Here is a 26,531-nt window from a genome sequence, read left to right as displayed (position 1 = left end):
CAATCCTCCACAGGTGTAAAGAATTATATGATATGATGCTTCCTCCTAGGACAGAGTGGTGTAAAAACGGATCATGACCCATTAGGCCAATACTATACATCACATACTTGGCCTCCATGACTGGTCCAGGATGCTGTTTACCAATCTTTTCTAATGTGAAGCAATCACTGTTAAATACATTGCTTTCCAGGCCTTTCTCCTGGAGATTCAGCTCTAGTGAGTCTGGGTAGGGCTTGGCAACAGGTATTTTAACAAGCTTTCTGATGAGGAAATTTAAACATGTCTTGCTCTAAAATGGTGCTTCTAAAACTTTGCCCTGGGAAAATTTAAAACTCCAAATGTCCAGGCCCTCTTTCTATAGACTATATAACAAACTCTGGCCGTAGGAAACAGGCATCAGTGTGTTGTTTGTTTGTTTGTTTTAATTCTGAATATAAGCAGCATCAGTCTCATTTGAGGGCTCATTAGAAATGTAGCCTCTCAGACTCTACTTCCTATTTACCTAATCTTCGTAATCAGAATTTTCATTTCATCAAAATTCCCAGGTTGCTTTTATGCACATAAAGCTTTAGAAGCATGGCTGGGGTGGAATTCTGGTGAAAATAGGGTAAAGGGTTTTCTGAATTGAGCTGGGAAAGAACTTCCTCATTGGTGGGGAAGGGCCAGCAGCAGTCATTCCTACCCTTCTTATAATTTGGTCATGTGAATTGTTGAGTTAAATGTGAGTGTAGTTTTACAAACTAAAACGTTCTAACTCAGTAAGCTTCTAAAACCACCTTTATTCAATTAAAAAACGTTCAAGTTTCATAGTAAATTGCTAAGGCTCATTCTATTACCAAATGTGTTTTTTGTTTTTAAAATTCCTTATTTGTTTGAAATTTCATTCACTTCCTTGTGCTTGCATTCTTTAAATTCCTCTCTTTGCAAAACGCTCATGCAAATGTGTGGCCATTTTGTATATTATCAAGGTGCTAAAAATATGTTTTCCTGAACCTGCCATAATACATATTCATTGGGAAATTACTTCTCTTTTCACCACCTTCATATACCAGCTCAAGGCAGGTGAGAATAATTATTAGAGTGGGGTGCCTGGGTGGCTCAGTCAGTTGAGCGTCTGACTTTTAATTTCAGCTCAGGTCATGATCCCAGGGTCATGAGTTCGAGCTCTGCATTGGGCTCTGTGCTGACAGTGTGGAGCCTGCTTTGGATTCTCTCTTTTCCTCTCTCTGCCACTCCCCTGCTTGTTCTCTCTCTCAAAATAAAGAAACTTTAAAAAATTATTAGAGCATTCCTTTTTCTGTGGCATAAATGGTTTTGTGAATATATGAACAGATTGAATATTTTTAAAATTGGGGGAAAATTAGAAGCCTTAAATGAATCTTTGGAATGGTGATTTCACTTTGGTAAACAATATTCAAATAATTTAATTCAAATAGAAAAGTTTATTGGAAGAGAGGGGTGGTGCAACCTTTTGGGGGGGTGTCTTCTGTGAGCCAAATATATATTAAGACCTAGAAGAAGTTATGACAAAGTCAGCAAGCCCTCTGGCCTTTGGGACAACCACCACAATTTTGCCCACAGCCTGGACTAAAGACAATAAAACATCTACTAGAGTGAATGAGGGAAAGAAAACCTCTTGAGATCTGACTGAGAAATGGAATAATGAAGCAGTGTAGCTTCCACATGCATTCGTTGTTCTAAATATCCTGATAGGCTCCCAGTTCTTGAGGCAGCAGTATAAACACAGACTACTGGCCTGTCTCAGTAATCTTCAGAAAGCCTCAGACAACATTTTTTTCCCCAGTCGTTCTCCTACCAAACTCCTCACACCTATCAATGAGGACCCATTAGAGTCACCATAACAACTTGTAGAAATATTTAATTTTCTTCCCCCAGAAAGAACTTACTGTCCTGATCATCCAAATACATTTTATACTTTGTATCTAAAGGATCTGATTTCTGTGAAACAGGATAGGTCACATCAGGTCTTTATATAAGGTCCTTTGAGACTGTTTTCTACAGAGACACAGAGAAAGGGTTTTGGTTTTGTTTTGTTTTCTTTGGAGACAGAAAAAAAAAATGAAGGTGTTAGCCTTCATACAAGTAGTTCTGCTTATATATGAAGCCACAAGAACCAATGCTTAAGCCTGGAAAATAATCATATCTCATTGTACCTTGTTTTAATTTATTCCTTCCTTTATCTTGTAGATTATTCCTTATCATAAAATAGCCTTATAAAAATATGAAAGTTGCTTACTTTAAGTCAGTATGATACCCATCATAACAAATTCTAGTCTCCTATTCCACTATCTTTTGTACAAATGAGTCTTCAAAATAATTATAGATATGTCCTTAATGTTAATAATCACTTTTAACTTAAAACTTCAGGAATTCTATCCTTCAGTGGAAATTTACCAACATTTTACCATATTTTGAGAGTGTACAGGAAGTAATGTCAGAAACATTGTGGGGTAGGAAGAATTCCCTGAAAAACACAATGATTCAAGAATTAATGGACAAGTTTCCTTTGTGAGCAATTAGAAAATTGAAAGGCTCTTATTTCCTGGGAGTATGCAAAACCACACTCACCAAAGCTAGTAGGGAGATTTGGGACACCTTCCTGCCAGAGACCCTTTCCTGGAATGATGATGTATAATCAGGAAGAGACTCCCTAACTTTCAGTTTCACCAAGGGAGGGAGAGATTGGTTCAAATGTCTATTGCCCCAACATTTCTGAGGAGGCTTTTAAGAGCTTTGGCTTCTGAGTTGCCATATTTGGAGCTCTTACAGTTCTGGCAAAGACTACCTACCCAGGGATAAGAAAAGCAACAGTTTGGGATGGTAGATTCCATTGACCTTGCCCCCTGGCTCAGCACAGAATGAATGGACAAAAGTTGCCTACTTCTCCCTGGGAAGGGAAAGAGTTGGTAGAGGCCTCTAGAATCTCATGCTGGGCTGATTGGTAAGAATATTCTCCTTTATGAGACCAGTCCATGAAGGCACTGGGGGGCTGAATGGATTAAAAAAAAAAGACCTAACTCTACCATCTATAAGAACTCTAGACTTAAGAAAATGGGCTGAAATTGAAGAGATGGAAAAAAAAAATACTCCATACAAATGGTAAGCAAAAGAGAACAGCAGCAGCTATACTTATATCACATATCAGACAAAACAGACTTCAGATCAAAACTGTCACCAGAGACTCAAAGGACATTATATAATGATAAAAGAGTCAATTTATCAGGAAGATATAACAATTACAAACCTATATGCACCCAATATGAGAGCACCTAAATATATAAGGCAAACATTGACAACAATGAAGGAAGAAATAGATAGCAATGAAATAATAAAATTTCAATAATATCCTTCAATAATGGACAGAAAATCCAGAGAGATTATCAATAAGGAAACAGAGGGCTTAAATAATACTGTAGACCAAATAGACCTAACAGACAAATGTAGAACAGTTCATCCCGTAAGAACAGAATCCATTCTATTCAAGCACACACAGTTCTTTCTCCAGGATAGATCACAAGTTAGGTCAAAGAAACAAGTTTAAAATGTTTAAGAAAACTGAAATGATACCATGTATTTTTTCTGACTATATGGAATTAAACTAGAAATCGAAGAAGGAATGAAAATTAAATATACAAATACAAATAAAATATACAAATAAAAAATAAAATATACACACTCTGGAGTGACTGTTGGGTCAAAGAGAAAATCAAAAAGGAAATGGCGAAGTGCCTTAAGAAACATGAAAACAAAAAACAAAGCTTACCAAAACTTATGGTATACAGTAAAAGCAGTACTAAGGATAAATTTCATAGTGCTAAACACCTACACTAAAGAAGAAGATCTCAAACAGCATTATACCTCAAGGAACTGGAAAAACAAACTAAACTCAAAATTAGCAGAAGGAAGGAAATAAGGATTAGAGCAAAAATAAATCAAAAGAACCCTTCCAAAAAGGAAAAAAAATGGATTGAGTTGTTTTTTTTCAAAATATAAACAAAGTTGACCAACCCTCAAAAAGACTAGGTAAAAAAGAAAGGATTAAAATAAATCAGAAGTGAAAATACAGACATTATAAATGATGCAACAGAATTAAAAGGGTCATAAGAGACCGCTATGAACAATTATATGCCAAAAAATCTGAATAACCTAAGTGAAATGGATAAATTCCTAGAAACACAAAACCTACCAATTTTAAATTGTGAAGAAATGGAGTCTGAACAGACACACAACTAGTATGGAGATTAAATAAGTAATGAAAAATCACCCAACATCAACAACAACAAAAATCAAGGACCAAATGGCTTCACTGGTGAATTTTATCAAACATTTAAAGAATTAATGTTAATCCTTCTCAAACTTGTCCAAATATTCAAAAAAGGGGGAATGATCTCAAACTTATAAGGCTAGCATTATCCTGATATCCGAGCTAGAAAAGGACACAATAGGAAAACTACAAGCCAATATCCCTGATGAATTCTCCAAAAAAAAAAAAAAGGCAAACCAAATTTAGCAGGTTTTTTAAAAGGATCATGTGCCATGCTCAAGTGGGATTTATATTTGGAATTTGGAATTCAAGGATGGTTTGATACAGACAAATCAATGTGCTGTATCACAACAGAGTAAAAGAAAAAAATCATATGATCATGTTAATAGACACAGAGGAAGCATTTGCCAAAATTCAACATCCATTCATGATAAAAACTCTTAACAAATTAGGTACAGAAAGAATGTACCTCAACGTATGACAAGCCCACAGCTATTATACACAATGGTGAAAAGTTGAAAGCTTTTTCCCTAAGATCAGGAATATGACAAAGGTAATCACTACTCTTGCCATTTCTATTCAACATAGTATTGGAAGTCCTAACTAGAGCAATCAGCAAGAAAGATAAATTAAAAATAAAATTAGAATTAGAAAGAAGTACAGTGTTCTGTATTTGCAAACAACATGATTTTATAAATAGAAAATTCTAAAAACTTCACCAAAACACATTAGATCTAATCAACAAATTCATTAAAGTTGCACGATACAAAATTAACATACATAATCAGTAGTGTTTTAATACACCAACAAATTATATGAAAAAGAAAAAAAAGATCCCATTTACAATAGCATCAAAAACAACAAAATACCTAAAAATAAACTTAACCAAAAAGGTGAAAGATATTTACTCTGAAAACTATGAGACAGTGATGAAAGAAATCAAATGGTAACCCATGTTCATGAATTGGACAAATTAATATTGTTAAAATGTCAATATTACCAAAGCCATTTATAGATTCAATGCAACCCCTATCAAGATTCCAATGGAATTCACAGAACTAGAAAAAAAACAAATCCTAAAATGTATATGGAACCACAAAAGACCTTGAATAGCCAAAACAATCCTGAGAAAGACCAGAGCAGGAGTCATTACACTTCTTGATATTTAAGTTATACTATAAAGTATATGGTATACTATCAAAAATCAAAATAATATGGTTGTAGTTTAACAACAAAGAGATCAATCAAACAGAACTGAGAGCCCAGAAATAAACCAAAGATATATATATCAACTAATATTTGACGAGGGAACAAAGAATAGTCAATGGAGAAAAGACAGTTTCTTTAATAAATGGTGCTGGGAAAATTGGATATTACATGTAAAAGAATGAAACTAGGCCCCTATCTTACACCACTCACAAAAATTAACTCAAAATGCACTAATGACTTAAATGTAAAACTTGAAACCATGAAACTCCTAGAAGAAAACAGGAAAAATGTTGGTTGACATTTGGCATTATTGACAAATGGCTTTTTGAATATGACATCTAAAGCACAAGAAACATAAAACATAAGCAAGTAGGACTACATCAAACAGAAGAGCTTTTGCAAAGCAAACTATCAACAAAGTAAAAAGGACAACCTATGAATAATAAAAAAAAAGACAACTTATGGATACAAGATGTATGATTATCTCAATAGTTGCAGAAAAAGCATTTGACAAAGTACAACATGCATTCTTAATAAAAACTCCCAACAAAGTAGGTTTAGAGGGACTATACCTCCACATAATAAAGGCCACCCATGCAAAAATCACAGCTAACATCATCCTCAATGGGAAAAGACTGAAAAGTTATCCTCCAGGATCAGGAACGAGACAAGAATGTCCACTCCCACTACTATCATTCAAAATATTGCTGGTAGTCTTAGCTGCAGCAATCAGATAAGAAAAGGAAATAAAAGGCATTCAAATTAGTAAGCACTAAAGGTTTAAGTGTTTGCAGATGACATGATACTACATATAGAAAACTCTCAAGACTCCACCAATAAAACTATAAGAATTGATAAGTGAATTCAGTAAAGTCATAGAGTACAAAATTAACAGATAGAAATCTGTTGCGTTTCTATAAACTAATAAGTGATCCACTAATTCCACTACTGGGTTTTTACCCAAAGAAAATGAAAAACGCTATTATTTTTTATCTGAGAGAGAGCAAGTGAGCAGTGGGGGAGAGGAGCAGAGGGAGAGAGAGAGAATCTTAAGTAGGCTTCAATTTCAACATAGAGCCCGATGTGGGGCTCAATCCTGTAATCCTGGGATCATGACCTGAACTGAAATCAAGATTTGAACACTCAACTGAGTCACCGAGGTGCCCCTGAAAAATACTAATTTGAAAAATATACACACCCTGATTATTTTGACATTATTTACAATAGCCAAGCTACGGAAGCAACCCAAATGTCCATCGATAGGTGAATGAATAAAGAAGATGTGGTGTATATACATACAGTGGAATATTACTAAGCCATAAAAGAGAATAAGATCTTGCCATTTGAAACACCATGGGTAGGTCTAGAGGGTACAGTGCTAAGTGAAACAAGTCAGAAAAAAACATACCGTATGATTTCACTCATATGTGGACAATTAGGAAAGAAATGAATAAACAAAGGGAAAAAAAGACAAAAAACAAACTCTTATATACAGAAAACTGGTAGCTGCAAAAAGTGGCGGGGTGGGAGGGAGGAGAAGGGTGAAATAAAGAGGATTAAGAGTACAGCTAGGGGGATCCTGGGAAGATGGCGGCATAGGAGGACCCTGGGCTCACCGTGTATCCTGCTGATAACTTAGATTCCACCTACACCTGCCTAAATAACCCAGAAAACCACCAGAAGACTAGGAAAACAGAGTCTCCGGGGCCAAGAGCAGATGAGAGGCCCATGGAAGAGGGTAGGAAGGGCAGCGAGGTGGTCCACGCTACACGGACTGGCAGGAGGGAGCCGGGGCAGAGGGGCAGCCCGCCAGCCAAGCAGAGCCCCTGAGTCGGGCTTGCAAAAACAGAGGGGCCGGACAGAGTGTGTTTGGTAGCAAGCGGGACTTGACATCTGGAAGGTTATAAGCTAACAGCTCTGCTTGGAGAACGGGAGAGCTGGAGGACAACGAGAGGGAGAGTTGTTGAGCCCTAGATGACAGAGCTCAGCTTGGTGGGGAACAAAGGTGCTCGCCAGCGCCATCTCCCTCGCCCATTCCCCAGCCAAAATCCCAAAGGGAACAAGTGCCTGCCAGGGAACTTGCTTGCACCGCACAAACACCCAACGCTGTGCTTCTGCGGATCCCTCCCTCGGTGGGTCTGACTCCCTCCTGGTGCCACAAGGCCCCTCCCGAAGAGGATCTCCGAAGGAAAAGCGAACTGAGCCTGCCCCTCCCGCCCCTGTGCACCTTGCCGATCCACCCCAGCTAATACGCCAGATCCCCAGCAGCACAAGCCTGGCAGTGTGCAAGTAGCCCAGACGGGCCACACCACCCTACAGTGAATCCCGCCCCCAGGAGAGGGGAAGAGAAGGCACACACCAGTCTGTGGCCCCAGCGGTGGGCTGGGGGCAGACATCAGGTCTGACTGCGGCCCCGCCCACCAACGCAAGTTATTCAAGACAGCACAGGGGAAGTGCCCGCGGTCCCGCAACACTCCAGGGACTATCCAAAATGACCAAACTGAAGAATTCCCCTCAAAAAAAATCCAGGAAATAACAACAGCTAATGAACTGATCAAAAACGATTTAAACAATATAACAGAAAGTGAATTTAGAATAATAGTCATAAAATTAATCACTGGGCTTGAAAACAGTATAAAGGACAGAAGAGAATCTCTTGCTACAGAGATCAAGGGACTAAGGAACAGCCAGGAGGAGCTAAAAAAAAAAAATGCTATCAATGAGCTGCAAAATAAAATGGAGACAACCACAGCTCGGATTGAAGAGGCGGAGGAGAGAATAGGTGAAGAACTAGAAGATAAAATTATGGAAAAAGAAGAAGCTGAGAAAAAGAAAGATAAAAAAATCCAGGAGTATGAGGGGAAAATTAGAGAACTAAGTGATGCACTAAAGAGAAATAATCTACGCATAATTGGTATTCCAGAGGAGGAAGAGAGAGGGAAAGGTGCTGAAGGTGTACTTGAAGAAATAATAACTGAGAACTTCCCGGATCTGGGGAAGGAAAAAGGCATTGAAATCCAAGAGGCACAGAGAACTCCCTTCAGATGTAACTTGAATCGATCTGCACAACATATCATAGTGAAACTGGCAAAATACAAGGATAAAGAGAAAATTCTGAAAGCAGCTAGAGATAAACATGCTCTAACATATAAAGGGAGACCTATAAGACTCGTGACCGATCTCTCTACTGAAACTTGGCAGGCCAGAAAGGAATGGCAGGAGATCTTCAATGTGATGAACACAAAAAATATGCAGCCGAGAAGCTTTTATCCAGCAAGTCTGTCATTTAGAATAGAAGGAGAGATAAAGGTCTTCCCAAACAAACAAAAACTGAAGGAATTCGTCACCACTAAACCAGCCCTACAACAAATCCTAAGGGTGATCCTGTGAGACAAAGTACCAGAGACATCGCTACAAGCATGAAACCTATGGACATCACAATGACTCTAAACCCATATCTTTGGATAATAACACTGAAGGTCAATGGACTAAATGCGCCAACCAAAAGACATAGCGTATCAGAATGGATAAAAAAAACAAGACCCATCCATTTGCTGTCTACAAGAGACTCATTTTAGACCTGAGGACACCTTCAGATTGAGAGTGAGGGGATGGAGAACTATTTATCATGCCACTGGAAGTCAAAAGAAAGCTGGAGTAGCCATACTTATATCAGACAAACTAGACTTTAAATTAAAGGCTGTAACAAGAGATGAAGAAGGGCATTATAAAATAGTCACAGGGTATCCATCAGGAAGAGCTAACAATTATAAATGTCTATGTGCCGAGTACGGGAGCCCCCAAAATATATAAAACATAAACATAAGCAAACATAACATAAGCAAACATATGCTCACATAACATAAGCATAACATATGCTCACAAACATAAGCAACCTTATTGATAAGAATGTGGTAATTGCAGGGGACTTTAACACTCCACTTACAGATGGATAGATCATCTAGACACACGGTCAATAAAGAAACAAGGGCCCTGAATGAGACATTGGATCAGATGGACTTGACAGATAGATTTAGAACTCTGCATCCCAAAGCAACAGAATATACTTTCTTCTCGAGTGCACATGGAACATTCTCCAAGATAGATCACATATTGGGTCACAAAACAGCCCTTCATAAGTATATAAGAATTGAAATCATACCATGCATACTTTCAGACCACAATGCTATGAAGTTTGAAATCAACCACAGGAAAAAGTCTGGAAAACCTCCAAAAGCATGGAGGTTAAAGAACACCCTACTAACGAATGAGTGGGTCAACCAGGCAATTAGAGAAGAAATTATAAAATATATGGAAACAAATGAAAATGAAAATACAACAATCCAAACACTTTGGGACGCAGCGAAGGCAGTCCTGAGAGGAAAATACATTGCAATCCAGGCCGATCTCAAGAAACAAGAAAAATCCCAAATACAAAACCTAACAGCACACCTAAAGGAACTAGAAGCAGAACAGCAAAGGCAGCCTAAACCCAGCAGAAGAAGAGAAATAATAAAGATCAGAGCAGAAATAAACAGTATAGAATCTCAAAAAACTGTAGAGCAGATCAACGAAACCAAGAGTTGGTTTTTTGAAAAAATAAACAATATTGACAAACCTCTAGCCAGGCTTCTCAAAAAGAAAAGGGAGATGACCCAAATCGATAAAATCATGAATGAAAATGGAATTATTACAACCAATCCCTCAGAGATACAAGCAATTATCAGGGAATACTATGAAAAATTATATGCCAACAAACTGGACAACCTGAAAGAAATGGACAAATTCCTAAACACCCACACGCTTCCCAAACTCAATCAGGAGGAAATAGAAAGCTTGAACAGACCCATAACCAGCGAAGAAATTGAATCAGTCATCAAAAATCTCCCAACAAATAAGAGTCCAGGATGGCTTCCCAGGGGACTTCTACCAGGCGTTTAAAGCAGAGATAATACCTATCCTTCTCGAGCTATTCCAAAAAATAGAAAGGGAAGGAAAACTTCCAGACTCATTCTATGAAGCCAGTATTACTTTGATTCCTAAACCAGACAGAGACCCAGTAAAAAAAGAGAACTACAGGCCAATATCCCTGATAAATATGAATGCAAAAATTCTCAAGAAGATACTAGCAAATCGAATTCAACAGCATATAAAAAGAATTATTCACCATGGTCAAGTGGGATTCATTCCTGGGATGCAGGGCTGGTTCAGCATTCACAAATCAATCAGTGTGATACATCACATTAATAAAAGAAAAGATAAGAACCATATGATCCTGTCAATCGATGCAGAAAAGGCCTTTGACAAAATTCAGCAACCTTTCTTAATAACAACCCTCGAGAAAGTAGGGATAGAAGGAACATACTTAAACATCATAAAAGCCATTTATGAAAAGCCCACAGCTAACATCATCCTCAATGGGGAAAAACTGAGAGCTTTTTCCCTGAGATCAGGAACATGACAGGGATGCCCACTCTCACTGCTGTTGTTTAACATAGTGTTGGAAGTGCTAGCATCAGCAATCAGACAACAAAAGGAAATCAAAGGCATCAAAATTGGCAAAGATGAAGTCAAGCTTTCGCTTTTTGCAGATGACATGATATTATACATGGAAAATCTGATAGACTCCACCAAAAGTCTGCTAGTACTGATACATGAATTCAGTAAAGTTGCAGGATATAAAATCAACGTACAGGAATCAGTTGCATTCTTAGACACTAACAATGAAGCAACAGAAAGACAAATAAAGAAACTGATCCCATTCACAATTGCACCAAGAAGCATAAAATACCTAGGAATTAACTTAACCAAAGATGTAAAGGATCTGTATGTTGAAAACTATAGAAAGCTTATGAAGGAAATTGAAGAAGATATAAAGAAATGGAAAAACATTCCATGCTTATGGAAGAATAAATATTGTTAAAATGTCAATATTACCCAAAGAAATCTACACATTCAATGCAATCCCAATCAAAATTGCACCAGCATTCTTCTCAAAACTAGAACAAGCAATCCTAAAATTTGTATGGAACCACAAAAGGCCTCAATAGTCAAAGTAATTTTGAAGAAGAAGACCAAAGCAGGAGGCATCACAATCCCAGACTTTAGCCTCTACTACAAAGCTGTAATCATCAAGACAGCATGGTATTGGCACAAAAACAGACACATAGACCAATGGAATAGAATAGAAACCCCAGAACTAGACCCACAAACGTATGGCCAACTCATCTTTGACAAAGCAGGAAAGAACATCCAATGGACAATAGACAGTCTCTTTAACAAATGGTGCTGGGAGAACTGGACAGCAACATGCAGAAGATTGAAACTAGACCACTTTCTGACACCATTCACAAAAATAAACTCAAAATGGATAAAGGACCTGAATGTGAGACAGGAAACCATCAAAACCCTAGAGGAGAAAGCAGGAAAAGACCTCTCTGACCTCAGCCGTAGCAATTTCTTACTTGACACATCCCCAAAGGCAAGGGAATTAAAAGCAAAAATGAACTTTTGGGACCTCACGAAGATAAAGAGCTTCTGCACAGCAAAGGAAACAACCAACAAAACTAAAAGGCAACCAACGGAATGAAAAAGATATTTGCAAATGACATATCGGACAAAGGGCTAGTATCCAAAATCTATAAAGAGCTCACCAAACTCCACACCCAAAAAACAGGCAGAAAACATGAATAGACACTTCTCAAAAGACATCCGGATGGCCAACAGGCACATGAAAAGATGCTCAACGTCGCTCCTCATTGGGGAAATACAAATCAAAACCACACTCAGATATCACCTCACGCCAGTCAGAGTGGCCAAAATGAACAAATCAGGAGACTAAAGATGCTGGAGAGGATGTGGAGAAACGGGAACCCTCTTGCACTGTTGGTGGGAATGCAAACTGGTGCAGCCGCTCTGGAAAACAGTGTGGAGGTTCCTCAGAAAATTAAAAATAGACCTATCCTATGACCCAGCAATAGCACTGCTAGGAATTTACCCAAGGGATATAGGAGTACTGATGCATAGGGGCACTTGTACCCCAATGTTTATAGCAGCACTCTCAACAATAGCCAAACTATGGAAAGAGCCGAAATGTCCATCAACTGATGAATGGATAAAGAAATCGTGGTTTATATACACAATCGAGTACTATGTGGCAATGAGAAAGAATGAAATATGGCCCTTTGTAGCAACATGGATGGAACTGGAGAGTGTTACGCTAAGTGAAATAAGCCATACAGAGAAAGACATGATACCATATGGTTCACTCTTAGGTGGATCCTGAGAAACTTAACAGAAACCCATGGGGGAGGGGAAGGGGGGGAAGGAGGTTAGAGTGGGAGAGAGCCAAAGCATAAGCGACTCTTGAAAACTGAGAACAAACTGTCAGTTGATGGGGGGTGGGAGGGAGGGGAGGGAGGGTGATGGGCATTGAGGAGGGCACCTTTTGGGATGAGCACTGGGTGTTGTATGGAAACTGATTTGACAATAAACTTCATATATTGAAAAAAAATAAACAATTTCTCTGGTTCTATGTAAAAAAAAAAAGAGTACAGGTAGGGGCGTCTGGGTGGCTCAGTGGATTAAGCATCTGACTTCCGCTCAGGTCATGATTTCACCATTATGGGTTCGAGCCCCATGTCAGGCTCTGTGCTGACAGCTCAGAGCCTGGAGCCTGCTTCAGATTCTGTGTCTCCCTCTCTCTCTCCCTCTCTCTCTCTCTCTCTCTCTCTCTCTCTCTCATAAATAAATAAACATCAAAAAGAAAAGAGAACAGTTATAGTTATGAGCATTGAGCAATATATGGAATTGTTGAATCATATTGTACACCAGAAATTAACACTTTATGTTAGTTATACTTCAATAAAAAAAAAAAAACTGACAAAGACAAGAGATAACAATTGCTGGCAAGGTTGTGGAGAAAAAGAAAGCTTGTATACTGTTGGGATTTTAAACTGGTACAGCCACTATGGAAAATAGTATGGAGGATTCTCAAAAAATTAAAAAAATAGATCTGCCATATGATCCAGCAGTTCTACTACTGGGAATATCCCCTCTTTCAAAATCCCAAAACACTAACTTGATAATCTGCTCCCTCCTCTTCGTAGGAGCTTTATTTATAATAGCCAAGACATGGAAACAACTTAAGTGTCCACTGGTGGATGGACGGATAAAGAAGTTGTGGTACATATATACAGAAAGAAGTGACGAAGTCCTGCCATTTTTGACAAAATCAATGGAAAAAGTCATTATGCTAAGTGAAATAAGACAGATAGTGAAAAATATTGTATGATCTCACTTATATGTTGAATCTAAAAACAAAAACAAACTCATAGAAAAAGAGATCAGATTTATGGTTGGCAGCAGGGGGCTGGGGTAGAGGAATTGGAGGAAGGTGGGCAAAGGTACAAACTTCCAGTTATAAGATAAATAAGCACTAGGGATGTAATGTACAACATGATGACTGCAGCTAACATTGCTGTAGGATATACAGGAAAATTGTTAAGAGAGTAAGTCAATAAAATTGGGGAAAAAACCCTAACAGACAACAAATGCTCAAAGATGTGGAGCAAGTGGAACTCTTGCACAGTGTTGGTGGGAATGCAAAATGGGGTAGCCACTAGGGAAAATGGTATTTTGTTTCCTCGATAAATTAAAAATAGAATTACCATATGATCCAGTAATCCCACTTCTGGGTGTTTACCCAGAAGAATTAATGTCTGAATCTAGAAGAGATACCTGCAATCCCATTTTCTTTTTTTTTTTTTTTTTCTTTTTTTAAATTTACATTTATTTATTTTTGAGAGACAGAATGAGACAGAGCATGAATGGAGGAGGGGCAGAGTGAGGACACACAGAATCTGAAGCAGGCTCCAGGCTCTGAGCAAGCATTCAGCACAGAGTCTGGTGTGGGGCTCAACCCCATGAACCGTGAGATCATGACCTGAGCTGAAGTCAAACATTTAACCGACTGAGCCACCCAGGCGCCCCTGCAATCCCATGTTCATCGCAGCACTATTTACAATAACCAATATGTGGAAACAACCTAAATGTCCATTGAAGGATGTATATACATATGATGGAATACCATTCAGTCTTCAAAAAATGGAAATTCTGAAAAATACATTTACATGGGTAAAATTTGAGGACATTATAAGCCAATCACAGAGATTTTTTTTTTTCCCTTCATGCTGAGGAGAATAAAGACATGAGGTGCCTGGGTGGCTCAGTCTGTTGAGGTCTGGCTCTTGATTTCAGCTCAGGTCATGATCTCACAGTTTGTGGGTTCAAGACCCACACTGAGCTCTGCACTGACAGCATGGAAACTGGCTGGGATTCTCTCTATCTCCCTCTCTCTGCCCCTTCCCTGCTCGACCACTCTTTCTCTCTCTCAAAATAACTAAATACACATTAAAAAAAAAAAAGACATGGATGTCAAGCAACTATCTTATGCCAGTGAATAAAAATCACATGTTAATGGTAGAGCACTTGGGGGCGATAGTTGCTTGAAGAAAGTAGACCCTGAGCTGTTATATGGTCCTAGAACAGAACCAGATAATCATGCCCTTTTCTGAAATTTAATATTAGAGTTAATCCTACTACGTTAGCAATAATAACAATATCATCTGCCTTATAGTACTTTCATTGTATTACAATTGCAGAGTATGTATTGTCCTTTTAAACAACCTTAACTCTGTTTTTTAGAATATGGCTGATGCATACCTACATGTAAGTTAATTGTGATTGCATTTACCTCCACTACATTGTGAGTTTCTTTGGGGCCAGGAGTATGTCATATTGTCTCTGTTGCAACATATTGCTAAGAACATAATCAATTGAACTAGAAAATCAGGAGCAATAGGAAATAAGGATAACAAAATGTCCTTGAAAGTAGAAAAATGGAGGATATAAGCCATGTAATTCAGTAGGCAAATGCTCCTCTCAGTGAACAGCAAAAAGATACAGCTTTCAAAGCAGGAGCTTTTAGGGACACCTGGGTGGCTTGGTTGGGCAATTGACTTTGGCTCAGATCATGACCTCACGGTTCTTGAGTTCAAGCTCCACATTGGGCTCACTGCTGTCTGCCTGTCAGCACAGAGACCACTTCAGATCCTCTGTCCCCTCTCTCTGCCCCTCTCCCACTTGCACTCTCTCAAAAATAAACATAAAAAAAAACAAAGCAGGAGTGTCTCCCCTGTCTTGCCCAGACCCTGAAAGCAGACCTTTTCCTTTCACTAAAGTAGTTTTATGAAAGAAGTCATCCTATCCCCTTTTATTTATATAAATACAAAAGTAGAATGAGATCAAGGACAGTTCACTATGTCAAGTATTTATTAATATCTATTGGTTGTATACAGAAATTACTTTCAGTTTTCATGAAAGAAACTATTACTGAAGAGGCGACTTAAGCCCAGTAGTATGCTGGTACATGTTTAATGACCAGCTTTCTGGAAGGAAAAAAGGAAAACAATCCTATTCCCCCACCAAAAAAGGAAGAAAGAGATAGAGAAGAAGTCATGACTGGTAGGGTTTGCCAGATTCTATGGTGTAAATGCTGTTTTCATGGATAATAATCATGCTACAAACTATTTTACCAATGGTTCATAAAATCCCCCCAGATTTAACAATCTCCTCTCACCAGCAGGCAGAGGCTGCCATAGTGAGCCTTTCTTTCTTCAAGGAGAATTGTGCTTCAAGCTCGTGCTCCCTATAAATTTCTATTGTAAAAAATAAATCTGCTTTTAAAGAACTTAATTTTAAACGGTATTTCTTAAAATCATTTACTGTGCTCCTTCATATCTACAAATAGTCCCCTCCTTGATTACTTGACTGGCAATGTTTAGATAACTATTCTTTGAGTTGAAGAACACAGGTGCAATTCCAGATTTGATCAGTTCATCCAGGCGATATGAAAAATAAAGGCAGAAGGAAATGGTGGATAAAATTAAATGTCCTTATAACCTGCAATCCATTAACAAATACTTGAGGCAGTCAGATTATAACATTTCTCTAGGAACTCGTAACTGTCTTAATGCTTTGCTAGAGGGAAAAACAACTTTAGCTTGACAATAGCTAGGCCTCCAGTATCCTGTGAATCTCTTCGGTATATTAAAATCCTTTTGGAAACTTCCCCTTGCCTTTACCTCCCCCAACTCCCAAGTATATAATCAGTCACTCCTCATAACCCCTGTGTAGCTCTTTCTGCCCACAGGTCCTGTGTCCAAGCTTTAACAAAACCACATTTTTTGCCCCAAAGACAGCTCAAGGATTCTTTCTGTGGGCTTGAAACTCCAAACATTTTCCACATCACAAAGAACCCACAGCAAAGCCAAGAAACAAGCCCCTGTATGTTGTATTCTCTCAGAGACCTTTGCTATTTCAGAGACTGAAGACATGAATGTTCCTGAACCAGCTAAACTTCGAGTTAAGCAGTAAGAGCTCCATTTATTTAAATCACAGGATAGGTATTCTGGAGAAATTTAATTAGTCTTTGCTGTTCGCACATCATTTATAGTACTCTTGATCCTAAGTCATTTTTACATTGAAACCAACCTGAGGTATGTGTTTGTTTCATACACAGGGTGTGGTCCTCATGCTGTAAGTAACACATGTCAATCAAATTTCTAAGTCAAACCCTGGCAACTCTTTATTTTTTCATTTTTTTAATGTGTATTTATTTTCGAAAGAGAAGGACAGCATGTGGCAAGGGGAGAGGGAGACACAATTCAAAGCAGGCTCCAGGCTCTGAGCTGTCAGCACAGAGCCCAATGCAGAGCTCAAACCCATGAGCCATGAGATCATGACCTGAGCATAAGTTGATGTTTAACCAACTGAGCCACCCAGGCTTCCTGCAACTGTTTTCACACCTTAATGCAAGTGATCCATAAACTAGTATCCAAGGAAACTAGTAAAGAAAAACAATCACCCCCAAATAGTGTTAAGTGTAGCAAATAACCAATACAATGAGTCTTTATTATTTTTAATGTTTGCCTGAAGGGCAAACATTATATATATGTACATTATATATACATGTATATATACATATATATACATTTACATGTATAAATACAACTTATGCTATAAAGAAATAATCACAACATAATTACACTAGCTAAGAGCACAGTACTTTCAGTTTGCAAGGCACTAGCACAAATATTTTATTTTGTTTGTCAAAATAGTTCTCTAAGATGGATAGGGAAGAAGTGACCTCCCCAAGTAGAGAATATATTATATACTTATATTGCAATTTATTTGAGGGTTTTAAACGGAAATGTTTCTGGAAGAAAAATCCTGGAAGTGATGGACTTCACGCCATTTTTAAGAATGGAAAGACAGTGAACAAGAATTTATATTCGAAATTGATTTATCTTATTATTATTCTGTGCAGAAAACCAGCCATGAAGGGTCTACCCATCCAAAGAAAGGATAGAATGAAAGGAGGAGGAGGAGAAAAGAAGTATCTTTCAGCAGAAATGATAGAAGGAAGGAAGAAGGGAAAAGGGGAGGGAAGGAGGCAAGGGGGTAGGAAATCACACATCAAAATTAAATAAATGTTTATTTACAAGGACAAGGACAAGGATGTAGCTAATGTTGTAATTATCACCCTGTTCCCTTGAAATTTGTACTCCCAAATCTCATTAGCAAAATTCTTTTGTGAGCCTCACTTGGAGAGGGAAGTAAAAAGTGTTGGTCCATTTAACAAATATGTATTGAGCCCCTAGACTAGGTCCTGAACCTCTCAGGGAAAATTTATATGGTATTCCACTTAGTTTCTACCAGAACAAGCAGCTAAATACATTAGGAAACACGGTGTCTATCAGCTGCAATACCTTACAGGTGCATTCATTTAGGCGGGGTCCCAACAAGGGCTTTTTAGAAGGTAATGTGCATGGAATTTTGGCCCAGTTTCAACTGATAAGTTACAGCGTCAACATTGTGTATTTTTAGTCAGTGTTCTCCAGAGAAACAGAACCAGTAGGAAGATACTTTATATGAGAGAGAGTGAGCTTTGTTATGAGGAATCTATTTACTATGAGCAGGAGGACATCCAGGAAAGCCACTGGTCTAATTCAGTCTGAATCTGAAGGTCTGAGAATCAGGGAAGCCACCGGTGTAAATCTCAGTTTAAGAGCTGAAGAAGTTGAAGTCAAATGTCCCAGTTCAATTAGTAAGGTAGTAAAAAGGTGGAAGGGGGCAAATTCCTCCTTCCCATACCTTTTGTTATATATTTAGGTCCTCACTGGATTGGGTACGATTTGCCAACACTGTGGAGGGTAGTGTACTTTATACTGAGTCCACTGATGCAAATGCTAATTTCATTCTAGAACTCCCTCACAAACATACCCAGAAATAATGTTTAATCTGGGCACCCAGTGGTTAGTCGAGGCATAAAATGATCACACACCGCATGACAGCTTCTGAACCAAGGTATAAGCTAGTCTAAACTCTTCACTAGAAGGTGGATGACACATTTATTCTACTATATTTCAAGGTGCCGATATCCTTGAAACTCAGTACTTTAGATATCACAGGCAAATAAATCATGATTTCTGGGACCGCCAATACTGATTCTGACAGTTCTTGATGACCATACATGTCTGCATACATTCAGAAATATCCCCTATAGACTTCCAACATAATAAATAAAATTTCTTTAAAGTTTGTTTTTTGCTTTGTTCCTCTCCTGAAACTTTCAATCTTCTAAGAACACAGTGAGCACTCACTAGTTATTTGTTCAACAAAAATTGAATCTAATTGGCACATAAAGTTTATCTGGATTCATTATATCATAAGACTTGATGTTTTTATTCATGCTGTGTATGTGTGGGAGACACAGGCTATTTATGATTAACTAAGCTTGCATTTGATTCTTGTTAAATTTAGATATTCAAGTCAGCATTAACATTTTAGTTTTCCCTTCTAAAAGCTTGATTGAAATTTTAGCATTTAAATTTTTTTCTTTTTAACATTTATTTATTATTGAGAGATAGAGAGAAACAGAGCATGAGCATGGGAGGGGCTGACACAGAATCCGAAACAGGCTCAGGCTCTGAGCTGTCAGCAAAGAGCCTGACACAGAGCTTGAACCCACCAACCGGGAGATCATGACCTGAGCCAAAGTCGGACATTCAAATGACTGAGCCACCCAGGCGCCCTGAAATTTTAGCATTTTAATCCTAAATTGTGTTCATGGAAGCCTTGAAAATAAATAGTCAGAATATTCTAGTTCAGTATAGAATTTCAGATACTCCATTTGGAAGAAAGTTCACAGGTCATTCATTCCATCTATATCAGGGCATGACAGGGATTTTTATGTAATGTTCTTTGTATAGTGGAATTGCTTACGCCTCAGAAACTTTGTTTAAAATTCACTCATCTAATAACTGTCAGAAATGTCTTCCATTAAATGTGAAAACTTTATAGTTTAGAGTCTATAGTATAGACTCACAGATTTTTTACAATTTGCAGAGAGGAAAGGAAGTTTTACATAAAATCTGTCAATAAGAGAACACTGTACATAATTGATAGCAATGGAATATATTCAATATATATTATATACTGCTATGGACCTTAGCTATTCTGATAACTTTATTTCCTATTTTTCGGTACCATATATTTTTATTATCAGTTTCATATTTACTCACAACTGAATATTTTTAATTCTTTTAATGTTTATTTATTTTTGAGAGAGACAGAACACAAGCAGGGGAAGGGCAGAGAGACAGGGAGACACTGAATTGGAAGCAGGTTCCAGGCTCTGAGCTGTCAGAGCCCAATGCAGGGCTTCAACTCACAAACCATGAGATCATGACCCGAGCCAAAGTTGGACGCTTAACCAACTGAGCCACCCAGGCGCTCCACAACTCAACATTTGTTAAATGGTCAGAGCAGATTTGTGAGGATAAATGGGTTGCTCAACAGCTATTAATAAAAGATCTACTGTTTTTAAGTGAACACTGTCATTTGCTTCACAGTTTCCATTAATATTACAATGTTTTAAAATAAATATAAATACTAATTTTGAAGTATCTTTTTAATATAAAGCATTTCCCCCATGAAATAAGGAAAAACCACAATCCCAATTATTTGGCAATTTCAAGTGTCTTTTGAGTTTTCCCTAAGAAATCTACAATTCCAACTGGAAAGAAGTATCATGCTTCTAGAAAAATAAAACAATGTGTGCACTTTATGAAACAGCATGCTTGTGAAAGATTCTTCAAAAGCATCCGTTATCTTCCTCTGGCATATGCATAAAAAACATTCTAGACATTTTTAAAAATTTTTCAATTTCCAGGAACATGCCAAGATAAGTGAAAATATTTCTGTTTGTATCCATGAAATGCATATTCATGCTATCCTGGCAGCACAATCTGTGATTAACTTTGCAAATGGAGAAGAATATAAGGATTTGCACAATAACGTAATGAGTAGTTTGATGGGAATGATTTATGAACAGATTCTCCTCTCATTTTTCAAAGGTAACTTTTCTTTACAAGGAAAGATTTTGATGCATTACCTATTTAGTTGTCTCACTTTTGAAAGGTGTGTGGATAAGTGTAAGTCATCCAAACATTCAGCATGCAACATTGCACCATAATCAGTAACTTAGTCTTTGATATCTTTTAGGTCTTACAGTGCCATGTTAGATGGCAGACACCAACATCAAAAATAACTCCTGCCACACCTCTATTACAAAGCATAAAAAAGGAAAGTGTCCAAGCTAAAAGGCCAGTCGCTGCTTTGAACGCATTACACCACAATCAGTGCTTATGAGGTGAAGGGGAAAGAGTTACATTATTTTGGCCAGTATGTTTCCTTCATCAGGGTCACAGCATGCTTTCTGCAGTCATGAACCACAAAAGCGGCAAGAATACACAAGAAGAAAATCTTTATTAAATTGTCAGGAATCTTAGCACTAGAGTCTGGCTGTCATTGTTTTATGGCTAAAATTCCCTTTTCTACTTGCAGCTAGAGGTAAGTGCTCTGTAAACCAAGGAGAGAGAGAGAGGAATGATGAATCCCACTTGCTAGAGCTATTAGTCTTGAAATGCTTCCCACCACTGCTCCAAAAAGATCTAAAAAATGCAGCCAAAGATAAGAAATTTCAGCTATTAGTCTTTGATTCCATGCAAGAGGTTTCATGGCTTGAATTAAAAGGATCTTGTCTGCAAGCCAAACACCACGTTTCAGAATATCACATGGCATGAGCCTAATTTTCATTTTTTTATGGATGTGTGAAGTATCTTTATGGGATTCCCATCACTTGATTCAAGAAGAGAGTTCATCTACGGCTAAAGATTTAAATATTTTACTTTCATTATAGCATCTACATAGGGCTGACAGGAAATTTTGCAAAAGCATTGCTGGTGTCCATCAAATACTAGACATGCATGCATAAGGATATTTTGCAGAGGCCCCAAGAGATTGGGTTTTAGCAAAAATCAGCCTGTCAGTGTTAGTCTTTCTGCAGGTCTCACTTGGTTCTTTATGAGAAAAATGGAACAATATAAGTTGACTGTCTCTAATTCTATAGAATGGAAAATATGATGTGTGTGTGTGTGTGTGTGTGTGTGTGTGTGTGTGTGTGAGTAAGACATATACATAGGTATATACAAATTGACCCTCTTTTATCCTTTGGAACTTTAGGATTTGTTTTTAATTTTCATTTTGAAATCTTATTTATTAGTCATTCCTTCCCACTACAATGTAAAAAGATATTTAAGTTGTCTCATAAGCTATTACTACTCTATTTAATTGTGTAATTTAGAAAAAAAAAACATGTCCCCTTCCCCTGGAAACACTGCTTGCTAAGAGGAATTCAGGTTGAATTTCAGTCTTTAGCTGCTCCCTCCGGCAGGTCCCTTTGTGTGGTGTCCAAACTGCACAACTGTACATGACAAGCTGGTTGTCAGTGAGGTGGGAACAAGGAAGTAGAAAAAGAGAAAATAATTTAATAAGAGAATTGGAGCATGGTCAAGAAGGTGAGTTTTATTGCATTACTAAGCCTTATCTACTTGAACAGAGGCTGATTCTGAACTCTAGAAGAAGGAAAGAGCAGTAATCAGTAGACATGATATTAACTAACGTACATTTTTAGAGATAAAAATAAGACTGTCAGCCCTTAGCATCCCAGGATACATGGTAATTGCTTCTTCCTTGTGGTCACTCTAGACTTTGATGAAAGAATCCTGGGCAATATTATGGGAGATGTTCAGAAAATGCTATCTTGAGATTTTCTAGATTAAACTCTCAACTGCTCTCTGTTCAGAGATACAATCCCACTTGACATGAAAAATGTGTAGTTTCTGGTATTTTTGAGACATTTCTCTCTCTGAAAATTTTATAATGTGTGTATTTCATACAAAATATTTTCAGTCAACTACTACCAAAGACTTTCATATAGTCACATTATTCTCTCTGTCCTAGGTGCATATCTGTTTAACCTAGAGGCTGAAGAAACAGAGGTAAAGAAATTTCAATAGCTTGCCCAGGATCACACAGATAGAAATGATGAAGCTCCAATTTGAATCAGGAAATCTGTATCTAGCAGGGTTAGAAGATACTGTCCATGATTTCACTGAACCTCAAATCCCCACATGCCTCTGGGCAGCTCAAACAGCACCAGAAATCTGATATCCAACATGTATACAGGTATTACAGGTGGCAAAAGGCATCTATGAACACCTGTCATTACCACATGGAATCAAACTCCAAAGCCTGTGTGAGCTAGTGTGTATAAGTGTGTGTGTGTGTATAGTGTGTATATATATATATATATATATATATATATATATATAATGTATACGTGTGTATATATATGTATACATGTATATGCATATATATGTGTGTATAGTGTGTGTGTATATATATATGTATACGTGTATATATATATGTATGCATGTATATGCATATATATGTGTGTGTATATATATGTGTATATATATATATATACACACATACATACACATACACACACATATGTAAATAAATACAGAACACACAAGCACAGAAAGGGTCAGCCTGTAAGATTGTCTGTAGGGAGTATAGGCATACCTGAAAAATATCGTGGGTTTGGTTCCAGACCACCACAGTAAAGCAAATATTACAATGAAGTGAGTCAAATGAATAATAAGGTTTCCTGGTACATATAAAAGTTATGTTTACACTGTACTGGAGTCTATTAAGTGTGCAATAACATTATGTCTAAATATATATATATATATATATATATATATATATATATATACCTTAATTAAAAAGTACTTTATTGCTAACAAATGCTAACCATCATCAGAGTTTTACCGAGGCATAATCTCAGATCACAGATCACCATAACAAATATAGTAATGAAAAAGTTTGAAATTGTGGGAGTTACCAAAATATAATGGAGACAAGGTAAGAAAATACTATTGGGAAAATGGCACAGATAGACTTGCCTGATGCAAGGTAGTCACAAACCATCAATTTGTACAAACCACAGTATCTGTGGAGTGCAATAAAGCAAAGTGCGATAAAACGAGGTACGTCTGTGTATGGAATATTCCAGAAAACATTATAGCGCTTTTCTTAAAGTACAATTATAGTGTATTTTGGAAATGCCAAGCATTTTATGTATTTCTCAAGAAAACTCTAAAATGCTTATTTGATTTATCAAATGGAGACAACGCTCCAGCCTAGTTGATGAGTCCTTTCTATTTCTATGTCAAAAACCCAGTAGTCCATAGGGAGTTTCAAACTGCTTAGAAAGCAATAAAAGTTACCGGTTTCTCCACAAAGCTGTGCCAGCATGGAGCTGCTTAGTTTCGACTCAGGCTAGAAAATAAATGAAGCACTTGCTGTTTTAGTCTTGTTGCCTGTTACTCAAAAAATACAGTTGTGAATTACTGAGTATCTAACAAGGCTTAGAGAAAGAGATCTGTTTGCCGTGAATCACCTGTTATTGGTTTTTTACCTATAGCAAGTAGAAAATATGCTTGTTTTCTTTCTTTATGGGTACCAATATCTCTTTAATCACTGTGTGGTATAACTCAACAACTTCAAGCCTACTGTTTTCATTATCACCAAATAAACTCTGGTGCAGCGTATTAATCCAATCACGAGACTTATTTCTCTGTAGCTGAAGAATGCCATCGCCATTGCATTTAGTGTTCCATTTTATGAGAGGTACAAAAGACTAAGTAAATATAAAAAGAGTATATCAAAATACTTTAAAGCTATTATTTAATTTTCATTCCAGAATTTCCAGTCTATTTCTAGTTTTTTCAGATACCCTGCCATCTATTTTTAAATCATACATGAAAAGAATACAAGTTGAGAGAGAAAACTCTAGATATAAGCTGCTGATCCACTTGATTATACAAGATAAAGCAAACTAACTGCAAGAAGTTGTTGTTCTAGTAACTTTATTATCAAAATCATAAAGGTAATATGCTTTTAACATCAAGATATCTTGATCTCATTTATTCTTTCTATACTCTTCTCTCACCCACACCCATTCTGTAGGTCTCTTGTCTAATATCCTGCATAGTTATCGGCTAAATGTGATTGATGCTCAGTTCTTTCAAGAGTTCTCTTCTTTCTCTGCCCCTCCCCTGTTTGCTCTCTCTCAAAATAAATAAATAAACATTTAAGGGAGGGGGGAAGCCAGGGTGGCTCAGTCAGTTAAGCCCCTGACTGTTGATTTCGGTTCATGTCACTATCTCCCAGGCTGTGAGATGGAGCCCCACATAGGGCTCTGTGCTGTCAGCTTGGGATTCTCTCTCTTCTATGCCCCTTTCATGCTAGCTCTCTCTCAAAATAAATAAATAAACATTAAGAAATAGTTCTCTAGTACTTGACGACTGGAAACTTGCGATTTTTTCCCCTTATTAACTACTAGATTTACAGTTTTAAAATACTATTCTAACGGTATACTAAAAATCATAGATCAACTGCTTTTTATAAAATAGTTTAATAGGCTTGAAATTAAGATGTATTTGACAGTTGCTAGATATCATTTTACATGTCAGATGATTAAACCTAAACCCTAGCATAAGGATGGCAATCATCATGACTTCAGGGACTGGTGAAGTAAATTAAGGTTAAGTATCCATGCTATTCTGGTACAAATAAAATTTAAAATTTTTTTTTTACATTTATTCAATTTTGAGAGACAGAAGGAGACAGAGCACAAGTGGGGGAGGCACAGAGAGAGAGGGAGACACAGAATCCAAAGCAGGCTCCGGGTTCTGAGCTGTCAGCACAGAGCCCGACGTGGGGCTCAAACTCACAAACCGCAAGATCATGACCTGAGCCGAAGTCGGACGCTTAACCGACTGAGCCACCCAGGCGCCCCTGGTACAAATAAAATTTTAGATAAAATATCTAAAAAGAACAAAGGATTAGGGATTAGAAGTCTTAGATCTAGACATCTATTATTAAACAGGTGGGAGACTTTGGGCAAAGCATTTACTCACATATCTCATTTTCGTTATTCATAAGGCGAAAGTCAGGCTACACATGTATAAAATGACTCCCAATTCCAAAATTTATTGATTTATGAGTTTCTAAAGTTTATTAATCTTTGTTTCACTTAGGTAGAGATTTTGTCCATAGTTTAATTGAATACTTTATACAAGCTCTCACTGTATGATTGACTGCATGGTGGTTATATAGAAACAAAATGTTGCCTCTTTATAAATCTATAATGGCCCATCTAACCTATTTTCTTTTCTTTTAATTTTTTAAGCTTATTTATTTATTTTGAGAGAGAGACAGAGAGAGTGGGTGGGAGAGGGGCAGAGGGAGAGAGGGAGGGAGGGAGGAAAGGGGAGAGGGAGAGAGGGAGAGGGAGAGGGAGAGGGAGAGGGAGAGGGAGAGGGAGAGGGAGAGGGAGAGAGCGCGCGCGCGCGCGAGAGAAAATATCTCAAGCAGGCTCCACACTATCAGTGCAAAGCCCCATGCGGAGCTTGAACTCACGAACCATAAGATCATGACCTGAGCAGAAACCAAGCATTGGACGCTTAGTTGACTGAGCCACCCAGGTGCCCCCATCTGC

The 26,531-nt window shown here is 37.7% G+C and overlaps 1 long non-coding RNA gene across 1 annotated transcript in view; it reads left to right on the top strand.

Annotated features, from left to right (window-relative positions):
* The window catches only part of LOC109500824, a 180,862-nt gene that overhangs the window by 81,493 nt on the left and 72,838 nt on the right, over positions 1–26,531 (top strand). The window contains exon 5 of the long non-coding RNA XR_006599566.1: positions 22,922–22,959. This is a non-coding gene — a long non-coding RNA (uncharacterized LOC109500824). The remainder of the gene's footprint in view (positions 1–22,921; positions 22,960–26,531) is intronic.

The sequence above is a fragment of the Felis catus genome, chromosome B3, assembly GCF_018350175.1.
Source record: "Felis catus isolate Fca126 chromosome B3, F.catus_Fca126_mat1.0, whole genome shotgun sequence".
Taxonomy (NCBI): Eukaryota; Metazoa; Chordata; class Mammalia; order Carnivora; family Felidae; genus Felis; species Felis catus.
The sequence above is the reverse complement of the archived record's forward strand: the minus strand, read 5'-3'. Positions and strand labels throughout refer to the sequence as shown.